Source organism: Parasteatoda tepidariorum, chromosome 9 (assembly GCF_982258835.1).
Source record: "Parasteatoda tepidariorum strain Cologne lab strain chromosome 9, Ptep-v5.0, whole genome shotgun sequence".
Lineage (NCBI taxonomy): Eukaryota > Metazoa > Arthropoda > Arachnida > Araneae > Theridiidae > Parasteatoda > Parasteatoda tepidariorum.
This window is the reverse complement of record NC_141763.1, coordinates 1,987,950-2,001,941: the sequence shown is the minus strand read 5'-3', so window position 1 is coordinate 2,001,941 and position 13,992 is coordinate 1,987,950. Positions and strand designations below refer to the sequence as shown.

Genomic DNA, 13,992 nt, shown 5'->3' with positions numbered 1-13,992 from the left:
ATGTGTTACCAAAGGATGCTGAGCATTTTTATTTCTGAAAAATAAAGATTTTCCCTTTAGTTTTCAAGTTTGAAAATATTTTTTTTTTATGTTTACTGCGTAATTTTGAGTTATTAAAGCTGATCATTCACTCTTAATGGCATTTTTAAAATACCTGATTTTCTGTCACATCTTTTAGTTTGTACCACGAGTGAGTTTTTTAAATATGTTAATGATAATACCATGGGAGAAGGAAAATTTCTGGCACAAACTTCTCAGAAAACTTAATACCAGCAATTTTTGTAGGTTCACTTAAATCTTATAACGAATAATTTAGTTGGTATTTAGGTAGTAAAATGTAAGTATTCGCTATTGAATCATAAAATTTTATTTTGAGCTTGATTATTTACTTCTTTTTTCAGGCAACAAAGCAAATTTTTTCAAAATATCCCATTGAATTCAATTCACAGACTTTCGTATTATGACATTACGATTTTCCTCGAAGTGATTCTTCATTCGTAAATTTTACATTTTTTTTTAAAAAAAGAAGAAGAAGAAAAGTAGACGTACTTATCGATTTAGAAACAATTCGCTTCGAGCCCCAGAAATTTTGCCTTCGGACATTTTGCCTCTAATGAAAATGAATACCTTTTAACCCACTGACGGCTTAGCAAATGGGCAAAATTGGAAGAATGCTTCTCCCTATTCCCCTATGAAACTGCATGGAAAAACCGGTTTTGCTACGTGGAGAAAACTGCAGGTTAAAATACGGCTTTTTAAGTGCAGAGTCGTCAATGGGTTAAAAAAAAAAAACATTTAAACATAGCCACAAAAATTTAAATTTCAGAGGTTGAAAAGTTCGACGGCAATTAGTTACGAGAATGTTTTAAAATCATTTTTGAAAAATATCAGTAATAACATTACAATTAATTAATTATTTGCATTTTATTTTGCATTTTGTTGAACTTGTTTTATTTTGTGTTTTTTGCTTGATTTTTTTTTTTTTAGTTTCAAATCGGTTTCTTTTTTTTTTTTTTTTTTTTTTGGTGCTTCTCACACTATTGTTTTGATAAATTTTGCTATGGCTGTATTAATACAATATTAGAAAGCACTTTTTCGCGAATATAATCGTATCGTATGAGCTGACAACAAGATTATATCTCTTCGTTGTTGTGTTTTCTGCCTTTATTTTAAATTTTAATTATTCCTTCATTTTTTTTAAATTGTTGTCCCTGTTTTCTTAGTAATTTTGTCACACACACAACTTTTCCATATTTTTCGAAACAATTATACTGATAAATTTTTTTTTGGAAATATATAAATGTATGTGCATTGATAAAACTCCAATTTCAGAACTTAAAAAGACGAAAAGAAAAAAATACATAAAGAAAACAATATCTAACGTGAACTCGATATTTTTCCTGTATCTTCAGATTCGTAGCATTCGTTTTTCTTCTTAGAATCAGAGAAACCGAATGAAATATCATCAAGCAAAAACAGACACAGCAACAAAAAAATATTTTTTTTTTTTCCTCAAAAAGAGTAATGTGAAAATGCGGGTTCCGAAACAGTTTTTGGGTTGAGTGATTTTCAAGAAAAGCTCATCAGGGCTACGTTATAGAGGGGCGAATGGCTACTAATTATTTTAGAAGTTAACTGCATTTGACATTTTTTCCCGCCATTTTGTCTTGTGAGGTTTTCTGCTAGAAAATCAGAATGGCAGGCTGTTATTACTGCAACTTTTCATTAGCTAAAGTGGCAAAGAACTTAAAGTTTTCTTAATAGTTCTGCCTTGATTACTTTATGTCTTTATTGAGACTGTATCACTGCAAAAAAAAATAATAAAAAAATAAAAATGATACTTTTGATTGTTCTAAAAGGATATTGGGAATCCGAATTTATCGATGTATTGCAGTTAATCCTGCTACTGAAATAATTTAGAATACTCAATATAACAGTAACTTATAAATGCCTCGCCATTAATTGGCATTTCATATTTCCTAACCTATTAATATTGCTTAACTCTTAAATTAAAATTTAATCTTCAAGTCCCTTTAATTTTTTTATCCATAATATGTTGGCGTTTAAAATTATCCGTTGCGAATCCAAAGGATATTGTGAAACCGAATTTATGGCAGCGTTTTGCAGTTAGTCCTGCTACTGACATAATTTAGAATACTCAATATAACAGTAAGTTATAAATGCCTCGCCATTAATAGGCATTTCACATTTCCTAACCTATTAATATTGCTTAACTCTTAAATTAAAATTTAATCTTCTAATCCCTTTAATTTTTTTATCCATAATATGTTGGCGTTTAAAATTATCCGTTGCGAATCCAAAGGATATTGTGAAACCGAATTTATGGCAGCGTTTTGCAGTTAATCCTGCTACTGACATAATTTAGAATACTCAATATAACAGTAAGTTATAAATGCCTCGCCATTAATAGGCATTTCACATTTCCTAACCTATTAATATTGCTTAACTCTTAAATTAAAATTTAACCTTCTAATCCCTTTAATTTTTTTATCCATTGTATTTTGGCGTTTAAAATTATCCGTTGCGAATCCAAAGGATATTGTGAAACCGAATTTATGGTAGTGTTTTGCAGTCAGTCCTGTTACTGAAACAATTTAGAATAGTCAATATAACAGTAACTTATAAATGTCTTGTCATTAATAGGCATTTCATATTTCCTAACCTATTAATATTGTTTAACACTCAAATTAGAATTTAATTTTGTAATCCCTTTTATTTTTTAAACATAAATGTTGGCGTTCATAATTATCCGTTGCGATTCCGAATTATATTGTGAATCCAAATTTATCGCAATATTTTGTGGTTAATCCTGCTACTGATATAATTTAGAACAGTTAATGTAACAGTAACTTATAAATGTCTTCCCATTAATAGGCATTTCATACCTACTAGCCTATTAACACTTAAATTATAATTTTATCTTCTAATCCTCTTTTTTTTAATCATAATATATTGGCGCTCAAGATTATCCGTTATTTTTTTTTCCCTTCTCTAAAACATTTTAATTTGAATATCATTTTACGCCTTGACACGATTTTTGATTAATAGCCAAATAATAGATATTTCCTTTTGATTTGTGAGAACTGTTTTACCCACACATTTTAATGCAGTTTTAATCTGAAAAGCTATGGTAGGAAGCAAGTCAGTTTTTTTAAACGATTAATTCTTTAAAAAAATTTAAAAAATGCATTAGAGTAAAATTGGCCAACATCCGCATTTCATATTTTTTATCTATCACCTTTTATAGTAAATTAAATTATTCGAAAAATTAAAATTGAGTTTCGCTGTTTTCGAAACGTTATCCGCGTTAAAACAGCAAACCTTTACTATTGGATATTCATCATAATCTGAGAGACAATAATTCTTTTTGACAATCTTCAGAGTTCGCCTTACCACGAACGAAACGTTTCGTCACAAGTTTTCTTTCATCTCTATAACTAATTTAAAATTTAGAAAAAGCATAGAACTAATTCAAAATTTAGAAAAGCGTATAGAAAAAGTGAGTTTAGTCAGACCTAGAGCAAACCATTAAGTTTCTAATACTGAAAAGAAGTTTTTAAATTATCAAAATGAAATTAAATTATGAGAAGATAAACTTAGAATTACGCAATGGAGAAGTTCCAATAATTTGTTTGCTTTTTGATATTTTTAATTTTTTTTCTTCTTTTATCAACAATTGACATTTCATGGCTTACTCTAAGTTTGCTTGAACTCCCTTTTTTTTTCTTTTAAATTTTAAACTTGTAATGGAGATGAAAGAGAATTTGCAATGAAAAATTTCTCCCTTAGATTGGTGTCCTCTTAAGCGCGAAATGCCTGATGAAAAAACGAATGTAATTTTAACAAAACCGATAAATGTTAACTTTTTTAACAAATAGACATTTTTTTAATGAAATTTACTGAATTTGTACCTTAACTCTTATTAAGTTAAATCAATGTTTTGCAAATCATTTACCTATTACAAGACTTTCAAAAAATGTTTATCGGGAGAAGTAAAACAGGCTATGAAAACAGGCTATTCCCTTAAACTGGAATTTGAAAAGTGGTCATGCTTGGAACAATCCTTTTAGGTCTCTTTCGATAAACATGGGTCTCTCGACCTCAAATGTACTTTAGTGACTTCTTATTTATTTATTTTTTTAGACTTATTTTAGAACATCGTTTTGATTTTCTAAATTAAATTACATAGTGTCATTCAACTTAAACATGATTTATAGAAATTTAAGCATAACTACACGAAAACCATTATGGATATTGCACATGAATAAATCATAAACGTTCCTTCACTAAACGAATTTTATTACGTATAATAAATCTTGCAAGAACAGTTTTTTGTGTTCTTTGGTGATTAAAAAGAGGACATCAATTAACGAACACAAACTTATAACATCAACATCATTATCAACTCGAATATTTTATATTCAACAGTTTAATCTTACACCTCTAACATTGTCAATACATGGTGTTCCGCTATGAGCACCCGTAATGTGTATTTTTTAAATCCTTTTAAAAATATCAAGTAAAAAAATAGTGCATTTCATAAAAAGATCACAAAATAATATTTAAGAGAGAAAAATCAAAAACATTTTTAATCACTGACCAATTGCATGTGTCGTCAACAAAAGCAAAGAAGGGATTAAAATCATCTCAAATCAGTTTATTTGATGATGAAGTTTAAAGACGGTTTTTCGAGAAAAGTGAATGCCTTCAAGTCTCACTAAACAAATAATCAGGCTTTTGATTGTTTTGAACATGCCTGTGATCTTTCCTGGCTCAATAATGATTGGTCAGAGTTTGAAAGCGTTCTTGTTTTTGTTTTCTTCACTTACAGTATTAATTTATGCCTCCCATCTAATGTACATTTTTTTTTAAATATTTTCTTATAAAACTACTGAAAATGTATATTAAGGGCAGACATAACGGAACACCCTGTATTTACTAAGAATATAACTCTAAGCTTACTATACTTACGAATGAATTCGCATATTGAAATTTTTTATTACCATTAAAAATTATTATCTAGTTTTAAGCACTTTTCCAAACATTCATACATGGTTGCAAGAAATATAAAATGCTTAATTAATCTAATTTCAACTTTCGATTTTTAAAATGGGGCAGAATCTTTGTAATATTGGTGTGAAAAAGAATATATATGAAATATTTTAACAACAAAACGATTGAAAAGAAACATATGTAAAGCTAAATTGTTTGCGTCAATGAAAGCTGATTCTAAGTAAAAACGAATTTTAAGCATCGACTGGAACTGTTTTTCCACAGCTTGGCCCATTTTTCGATGCGTAATAATTTTCGGGGAGGACCGCTTTTCCATTTTGTTGACTTGTCAAAACTTTAAATAATCTTCGAAATTCCACAGATGGTAATCCAGTCGTAATTTTTTTGAAAAACGGGAATAAAACATTCTTTATAGATGTTAATATGGACTGAATAATATGGACTTAATATAGGACTTAGGATTAAGGTTAATATGGACAGATGTTAATATGACTTTCGATGACTGAAGTTTGTGTTCCTAACAATAATAATAAAGCTCCAAAAATTATAAATAAGTGTGTATTAAAAAAAAATAATAATGAATGCTTTTATTTATTTTTCAGAGTGAACAACTGGGCTTTGAGGTTTGGAAAGTCCATAGGTGGCAGTATACAAGCAACATGTTTACAAAAAATTACTAATGTAAGTGAAAACATTATTGCATGTTTAATACGAAACTTTTATTCTTGAATAATTTATTCAATTACAGTTTTAAATTTGGTATTTGAAATTTTATTGATTGCTTATAAAATTTAAGAAAAATAAAACAAGTTTCTAAATTGTTCTAATTTTTTATCTCTGACACAATTTTTCCTGAACTCTCTCATTTCCCACTCTTCAGTATCTTTGTATCTGATAAATAAAATTTCTTCAAATGTTTGATAATAGCGCGAGTATGACGATCGTCCGTTGTTGAGTACTAAGTCATAATTTAGCACATAGTAGTAGTACTTTATTTGCGTCGCATTAGAGTTGCACCAGTGGACCTCTGGCGACGGTCTCAGAAGCATCCCTGAGGATAATCCGAAGACTTGCCATCACAATTTTAATCCTCAGCTGAGAGATGATCCGATGAACTTGCCCAGATGATCAGCGCATGAAGGATCGATACTACGCACACTCGGTACCTTCGCAGGTTGATCAAAGAGGTCACCCATCCGCTCACTGATCACTGTCAATAATGCTTTCGCTGACTTAATTTAAGGTTTAATAATTTCGTTTGCAAAATAAACCTAAAGTAAGTAAGCAGTTTTCTTGGCATTAGAAACATTACTTTGAAAACCTGAAGGTTTTTATTACTTCATTTTTGACAATGATTCGAAAACTATATATTAAGAGTGGTGGTTACCAAGCACCTTGTTTGTACAATAATGTTAAAATGGGCAATTTTTATATCGCTTTTTTTCAGGCTATAAGAATTAACGGGATTTCACACAAATTTTTAGATCGATAAGCGAAACCATTAAACTCTGTTTTATTACATTATTCTTCACTATTTGAATTTTAATAATGATTTTATCTTCCTTCGTCTTGAATGTCATTCATTTATTAAGACTACGTTCAATAAAAATCTTTAATTCAGAAAGCAATTGTGCTTTTGTAGGCTCAATCAACCTTGTATCATTCATAACTCACATTTTGTAAGTGATTTTTGATGGGTTTGAACGTAGTGTCTTTAAAAAAAAATCCTATGAATATCCGGAGTTAAAACAAAAATTTTAAAAAAAAGGAATGAAAAAAGTTCAAGTGTTAGCAATTTTTATGAGATACAGATTTAATGATCCCTCTCTTTCGGTATTAAAATCCTATTATCTTTTTGCTCCCTAATGGACTTAATTTTAAAACAAAAAATATATAAAAAAATAAAACCTTCACAGTCACTTCTAGCTGAGTTTATTAATAACTTTGGATCCATTTTACAGGGATGTGATTCTTCCGCGGATCCGCTGATTTCCGCTTTTTTCAGATTTTTCCAAATATTCCGCTCTTTTTTCATAAATTTCCGCGCGGAAAAAATTTTTGTGCAGTAAATGATATTTTGTTGAAAATTTTTTTCTTCTTTTGTTGAAAATCAATTCCCGTTCACGCAATTTAAAAATTCAATATCGCGATTTGTATTTAAGCGTTTTTAAAACCCAATATCGCGATTTGTATTTAAACGTTTTTAAAACCCAATATCGCGATTTGTATTTAAACGTTTTAAAACCCAATATCGCGATTTGTATTTAAGCGTTTTTAAAACCCAATATCGCGATTTGTATTTAAACGTTTTTAAAACCCAATATCGCGATTTGTATTTAAACGTTTTTAAAACCCAATATCGCGATTTGTATTTAAGCGTTTTTAAAACCCAATATCGCGATTTGTATTTAAACGTTTTTAAAACCCAATATCGCGATTTGTAGTTTTTAAAACCCAATATCGCGATTTGTATTTAAGCGTTTTTAAAACCCAATATCGCGATTCATATTCCCGCTAGTTTAAAATCCGATGTCGCGATTCGTATTCATATATATTTTTAAATTTCAATATTGCGATTCGTTATCATGCGGTTGTAATATCAAACACCGATATTCGAATTTATACGCGGTTTAAACATTACTCGTTGCGGTAAGTATTCACGGACTCTAAAAATTATGCATCGTGATTCTTATTTACGCGATTTGTATTTTCGTGCTTTTAAAATCCAATATCGTGATTCCTATTCACGTGATTTTAAAATTCAATATCGTGATTCTTATTCACGCTATTTTAAAATTGAACATCGCGATTCTTATTCACGCGATTTTAAAATCAAACATCGCGATTCTTATTCAAGCGATTTTAAAATCCAACATCGCGATTCTATTTCAAGCGATTTTAAAATCCAACATCGCGATTCTTAATCTAAGGCCTTTAAAAATTGTGTGAGAATTGAACTTTCTCGTCCTATCAACACTGATGATCAGAAGTCTGCAAAACGCAGTCTACAGATCAGTCATGTTAATAAAAGACCATCGGAAAAGCAAAGAACTGATAAGAAAGTCCATAAAGGTCCTTTGACCATTAAAGAAATGTTTTTTAAAATGATGTGATACATAAAATCGTGCTTATGCATAATTACTCAAAGTTATCTAAATTATTAAAAAAAATTATTTTAATCAAGATTTTATTTAAAAACATAATTACCATTTATTTATATTTATTTGAATAGATAATAATGTAATCATTATCAGATTGGCTTTTGAATTCATATCATTTTTTTTTCTTTTGCACGTTTAATGCTGCAGTTATAAAGTTCCTCTTTTTTGTGTTTTTGTCAATCACATCCCTTCTACATATTTTGGGATAGAAGATGGTGGTCCTTCTTTAATAAGCGAGAAAAAAAATTATTTTTCATCGTTTCTATTTTCTATACAGTTATTTTAAAAGTTATCTTCGTAAAGCACTATTAGAATTTTTTTCTAAATTCAGAGCTCAGTTATTTTTCAATCAGTTTTTTCTTTTTCAATCATTTTTTTTTTAAAGTTTTTTTACAGTGACTCTCTCATTTTTTCAAAAAACATTCGATCAATTTTTCTTAATAGCACTGGAAATTCTTTGATCAAATATATTTTTTATGAGAAAATAGGGTACATAAAATAGATCTATAATTTTTCTTTTATATTTAGTACAATATATTTCGAAATTGCCTTCCTATAGGTTTTACGATTATTTCAAATCGACAATGAATTTCCTTACATCCTTTAAAGATGCACCATAGCTAATTTGCAAAGTATGCTAAACACTTTGTTCCATAAAAACTGATTTCAACTATATTTGACATGCTCATTTCATCATCAATATAGCTAGTCACACAGCCCAGTGTAGGCTAGTAACTTTTTTTAAGTTATCTGCCACAACGGCGTTTCTTTCTTTTCTTTCTTTTTTTTAATGCTTATGGGTTAGTTCCAATTATGGATAAATATTAAAATTGTTTTCTTTATAATTCTCAACTAAAAGACTTAATGTTGTTTATATATACGTAGTTTAAAATAATATAAACATTCATGTACCATACTATTTTTTTAACAAAAATTCGACCATTATAAATTAAATAATAAATTCTTATAAAAATGTTGTTTTACATAGAACTTTCTTAAGATCAACTAGTTTTATAATTGTATGCAACTAAATTTTCATTCGCTGAAATACAATAGATTAAAATAATTTCAATATTTAGTCGATTATCTTACGAATTATTGAACTGATGTTAATAAAATTGGATATGAACTTAGGTTAATGTAATGCAATAAAATATCTATTCAATAGTTGTAATCTACAAGCATAATTGTGTAAAACACTGGCTTGAATCGAAAGGTATGAATTATTTATTGCAGAATCGAACAAGGGAAAAAAATATGTGAAGATACGATATGACTCACTCTTAGAGATAGAAATTGTTTAACATTGCAACTCCAAAAATGTAAATAAGCAGTATAGAACTTTCTATAAAAATTGGTCACCACAATTGTAAATATAATTATAATTATTGTTATAAGCTTTGAAATTTTCAGGCCCTAAATAGTTGTCGGAGAGGAAATGTGAGTTTAATTTCCTCCTTTGGAAAGTCCTAGGCATGTGCTCCATAGGTTTGAGGTCTGGAGATCTGACTGAACAATTCATCCAGTGAATGTTTCTTGCTTAATTTTAAGAGAATCGTAGACCAGATGAACTCTGTAAGGATTCGTATCGTCTTCTATTAGAATAAACACTCTCTGCTGCACTCTCGAAAAGTAAACAAAAGGATTCAAAACCTAATCCCAACTCTAAAGTTCACTATTTCGTGATCAGCGGGAGTTCAACGTAATGCCTTCCCTGATTACTTTCTCGGATATTACTTGGCAGATAGCGAGTTCCTGGTTTAAATTCTTCATTCTTTAAGAGATATGTTGGAATCCGATAGCTGCTTTAAAAAAATTTAGAAATCAATCATCAACTTAGCGGAGGTTTCGTGATCTAGGCTGACATCATGTAAATGGCCCACTTGAATTCAACCGAGGCACTTTTATTCATGTAGGTTATATGAATGAGGTCTTAAAGCTCTTGGAATTTGCAACTTTCCTCCGACCGTCATTCACAGCTTGAAAACAGTGTTGATGAACTATTGGGCTCAAGTACTACAGATTCTTCAACCATTTTAATTCTACTATGAAATCACTTTATTAGCCTGTACAATAAGGACCATATCCCCCCTATTAATCAATTTCTTGTTTAATTATGTAAGCATTATTCCATATCTTATGACTTATAGTGAATGTAGCTTAACTACCACTACAAACATTAAATACCAATTCACTAGTATATAAGACATGTTAACTTGATTCCACCAGAGGTACCTTTTGATAGATGAAGGTTGACAGAGTCTTAAGATTAAATCCCTTCAATGGTGACCCAGACGTGATAAAAACATGCCAATATCGATGGTTGATTTTATAGTGGTAATTACGCCACAAACGTTGCACGCAATCATGATTGTGTATTATAACTGTTATATCATTCTTTTGTATTATTATAACCTATGCCAAATTTCATTAAAATTTGTCAAGTCTGCCAATTTTATTAAAACTTATCTGGAAGATGGTATGTGAACAAATTTGAAAATTGGATGTAACGTGCTCCATGGGTCAGCATGCATGGTGCGAAACACAAGTGACATCGCTAGCAGATATCCTACTAAATCTGATTCAACATGATAATAAAAACATGCCCACAAGGTGCTACGTTAACACGCCATGCACAACCACGTAATTAGATATAATCATAATCATGTGATTAGTTACAAGTACTCAACATCGGTGTAACTCCAGACATTTACACAAAAAGTGAAATTAACAATTCTGTGTCCCAAACTTTTGACCCCTCTCCTGAGTATTAACTATTGAAGTCATATTTGCTACACTGCAATTACCCCTCCACATATTTTAAGGAACAAAGAGTTTATCAAAAAGACGTTACGATAATTTCAATATTTCTCTTTCTTTTATGCAGCATAAAAACCTTTTCTTTTCTTGGAATAACTCCAAAAACCATTCAAATGGTCCCAAAATTAACAATATGTATGAATTCGGCACCACAAAATACCACCATTTCCTTTAAGGGTTTCTTTTTACAATTATATAATAATCCATATAAAAATGGATTTAAAATATCAATCATTTTCATCACTACTTTATTTAAAAACATAACAGAATAATCATTTAATTCGGTGAAAATTAAAAATCAGGATTATATACAAAAGTATTATAATTATTAGTAAATGAACAATTAAATACAATCTGTAGATTTAATGTTACTTCCGCCAATAAACAAAATTTACTATAAAAACTCCAACATATGTGTTTCAAAAAGAGGAAGAAAACTTTCAACCACTTCATGTCAATTTATTAATCTGCCTCCAGCTAATATTTTCCATTTACTTCAAATAATGTCGAATGCTGCACACTAATTAAAATGGTAAACTCAATTAGGCAAATTCGCTCATTTTCTAAATTGGCATTAATTTTTTTGCAATTATGAAGTAAGTTATTCACTCTTAAGTTTTCTTTTTTTTTCTTCTTTATTTTTACTGTATCAACAACACTCGTTAAATTTAATTTTGCTGTTTTTTAAACCAGTTGAAGCATTTTGCTACTACATCCAATCTAATTATTTTCTTTTCATTATCAAGATTTAAAAATTTGGTATTTGAAAATTGAGATTGGTTGTTGTTAAATTTTTTTTTTAAAAATTCCTCTTAAAAAATTTTCGTTTGCTTTTTATTTCGTATTACATTATATACATTTTTAATTTATATTTTGTTATAAACATTTTTATTTCATATTACATATTATATTGATATTCTAGAAAGTTTTATTACTGAGATTAGTCAGTAAAGCAATTTATATTGTAAACAGTAAAAGTCAATAACAATACAAAAAGCATTTTTTTTATAAGCTTAGACATGAAAATAAATCGGAAATAATAACCACCACTTAAATAATGCTGCTACTCAATGTGAATTATCTAATAGTATTTGTAACCAAACTTATTTAAATAATGGCATTATTGCTAATGATTTGATTCGACTTCAGAATGAATATTCGTACACTGTGATACCGTTGCAGTCTAGAACCGGTGGAATGAGTATCGGGACGGCTCTGTGGTTACCCAAGCGCTACCTTTGCTTTGCAACTTGGTGAACCAACAATAAAATAAATCTAAAATAGCACAGAAGTAGGCAACCGGAAAATTTCCATCATCAATACTTACTCAAAATAAACATTTGTATAAATTTGTATTAGAAATCTGTTTTTATTTGTTCTCATTTGAATTGCTTCAGATCGATCAAACTTTGAAATTGCTTCAGATAGATATAGTATGAGCAAAAGTAATGGTACTTACTAAGGATAATACTAAGAGCATTTATGAAAATGTTCTGATAAAAAAAAAAAAAAAAACATTATAAGACTGTGTTCTAGTGGTCCTTCTAATTTTTTATTTTTGCGTCAATGCTAAATAATTAACGTTAACTTAAGTTATAAATTTGACATAAGATGTATTTTTGAAGATGCATTCATTTTTTATAGTTACGATTAAGAATTTCCATAGTTGAAAGTTATAAAAGAAAATATATTCTATGAAATCTGCACATTTTTTTCTGTTGGGACATTCAAAGTTTGACTCCAATGATATTAACTGTACTCTTCACCTGGAAAACATATTCTTAATTAGTTGTGCCTTATGCTAACCAAGACGTTTTCTGCATAAGTTTTAATCTTTCTTAAATATTTACCTATACCAGAAAAAAAATATTTTCAACCCTATTTATTAAACATCAAGAATATTTTAAATCATGAAGACATGAATTTATGTTACATTTAGGGGATTCTGTAATCTATGTCTTAACTATTTTTTTTTTAAAATCGTTTTAAAAAAAGTATAAGTTAATATTTAATCTTAGAAAGATATAATAATCTTATGAATCACTGTTTAGGAAAACCAAACAAAAACATCAAAACCTGCTTGCAGGAGAAAGCTGTGAAACTTAAAGCAATTACCAGAAAATGTTTTCATCTAGTAATCAAACTGTTTTATATGTTCTTCCTTATGAGTGATTTATCAAATTTTGATAATATTTTTTTTTCTTTGCTTAAATATAAACTTGAGACCCATAATGTATATGCATTTACTTACTTTTGATTAAGATTCCAAAAGTATATACTGGAGGCTGTGCTTATTTAGTGTCTCTAATAATTACTAAATCCTTAAAAAGTTAAATAAAGCAAAATTATTCAAATATATTTCTGTGGTGCTGTTCTTTTCCATTGAATGCCAAAGGGAATTTATTTAAAACAACAACTAATTATTAAGATTGTTAAATTTTACAATACATCCCTTTTTGTGTTATTTAAATATTCATTCTCTCAGAAATTTAATGACTTAAGTGCTGATGCTACAAAGTGATTGAAGAAATGCGAGTGGACGTTCAGAACGTCTTATCTTAGAAAAAACTAGCAGTAACTATTCAATATATTTTATAGCACTCCTTTCCTTTATTACCAAAGCTATATTTGACTACAAACGGGACGGAACTTATGTCGGATTTTTATCATCATATTTTATGCTCTTAATGGAAAAAAGTTTAGAAGAATACTTAATTACTTACCTTTTATTAGTTTACATGGATTTCCTTTTTTATTAAAAGAGAAAATTGGAAAAAGTATAATTTTTGAAATTTATTTCTATTCCAAAAAATTAAATAATCATTCATTTCTATACCTACATCATCATAACTAGACAGCGGATTATATGCACTAAAAAACGGACAAAATATGCACTAAAAAACTTGAATAAATGCTCTCAAAACTAGAAATATGCATTTAAAATAGAAATTAAAAGTTCAACTTATTTAAATACTTC

General features: G+C 28.8%; 2 pseudogenes across 2 annotated transcripts in view; both read left to right on the top strand.

Moving 5' to 3' along the window:
- LOC147803239 (ATP-binding cassette sub-family C member 8-like) overlaps positions 1 to 5,857 on the top strand; it is a 62,792-nt pseudogene extending 56,935 nt beyond the window's left edge. Inside the window, exon 18 of the transcript XR_015428865.1 lies at positions 5,637 to 5,857. The product of XR_015428865.1 is annotated as an ATP-binding cassette sub-family C member 8-like (transcript). The remainder of the gene's footprint in view (positions 1 to 5,636) is intronic.
- LOC147803238 (voltage-dependent calcium channel subunit alpha-2/delta-3-like) overlaps positions 1 to 13,992 on the top strand; it is a 57,379-nt pseudogene that overhangs the window by 2,276 nt on the left and 41,111 nt on the right. The gene's annotated exons all lie outside the window — the stretch shown is intronic.